The sequence below is a fragment of the Chlamydotis macqueenii genome, chromosome 18 (genome assembly GCF_036417535.1).
Source record: "Chlamydotis macqueenii isolate bChlMac1 chromosome 18, bChlMac1.mat, whole genome shotgun sequence".
Lineage (NCBI taxonomy): Eukaryota > Metazoa > Chordata > Aves > Otidiformes > Otididae > Chlamydotis > Chlamydotis macqueenii.
In genome coordinates this window covers 9184790-9186019 of record NC_141573.1, presented here as the reverse complement: position 1 = coordinate 9186019, position 1230 = coordinate 9184790, and the positions used below count along the sequence as shown (strand labels likewise).

Sequence of the window (1230 nt, the reverse complement as noted above, 5' to 3'; positions counted from 1 at the left end):
CTAATAAGAGAGGTGCTCCAGCCCTCTGATCATCTTCATGGCCTCCTCTGGACCCTCTCCAACAGGTCCACGTCCTTCTGACGTTGTGGGCTCCAGAGCTGGATGCAGTACTCCAGGTGAGGTCTCACCAGAGCGGAGTAGAGGGGCAGAATCCCCTCCCTTGACCTGCTGGCATCCTCTTGATGCAGCCCAGGATGCAGTTGGCCTTCTGGGCTGCAAGGGCGTATTGCCAGCTCATGTTGAGCTTCTTGTCCACCTGCACTCCCAAGTCCTTCTCCTCAGGGCTGCTCTCCATCCATTCTCCGCCCAGCCTGGATTTGTGCCTGGGATTGCCATGACCCAGGTGCAGGACCTTGCACTTGGCCTGGTTGAATTACACGTGGTTTGCACAGGCCCACCTCTCCAGCCTGTTAAGGTCCCTCTGGATGGCATCCCTCCTCTCCAGTGCATCGACAGCACCACGCAGCTTGGTCACTGTCCAGGTCGCCGATAAAGATGTTGAACAGGGCCGGGCCCAACACGGACCCCTGAGGGACGCCACTCGTGACCTGTCTCCACATGGACATTGAGCCGTTGACCACAACTCTGAGTGCGGCCATCCAGCCAACTCTTCATCCACCGAGTGGTCCATCCATCAGACCCATGTCTCTCTAGTTTAGAGAGAAGGACGTTGTGCGGGCCAGTGTCAAATGCCTTGCACAAGTCCAGGTAGATGATGTCCATTGCTGACTGGCATGTAGCTGCCTGGGTCTTCTTTGTTTCCCTTTTTAAAAATGGGGGTTACGTTACCCCTTCTCCTGAGATCAAGGGCTGTCAGGAGTGGGATTCGAACCCACGCCTCCAGAGGAGACTGCGACCTGAACGCAGCGCCTTAGACCACTCGGCCATCCTGACTGCTGATCCTGGTTCTCCTGATTGTGTATCTCACTCGTCAGAGCCACAGCCCCAGACCAGATCCTGGTCTTGAGACTAGAAAAACAGTTGAATTTGTTCACATGACGCATCCTGGAGAGAAAAGGGACCAGCGCCCAGGAGATCCATTTAGCAAAGTGTCCTTAATGCTGGGCCACAGCCAAGCCCTTCCTCAGTTTCCCAATTGCTTTGCCCTGTGCGTTTTACAGCTGCTCTTTGGTGTCTTTGCTGCACAGTGGCTTGTTTGGGCAAAGAAAGGGAGTGTTTCCACCCAGCCGTGCCAGAAGGTTGTCCTCAAGAAAGAAAAGGGGTTGAACC

At 55.1% G+C, this 1230-nt stretch overlaps 1 non-coding gene across 1 annotated transcript; it reads right to left on the bottom strand.

The window, feature by feature from the left end:
- Positions 1-811: 811 nt before the first annotated feature.
- Positions 812-894, bottom strand: TRNAL-CAG (transfer RNA leucine (anticodon CAG)). The gene has a single exon. It is a non-coding gene; the product is annotated as a tRNA-Leu (tRNA).
- Positions 895-1230: the final 336 nt, after the last annotated feature.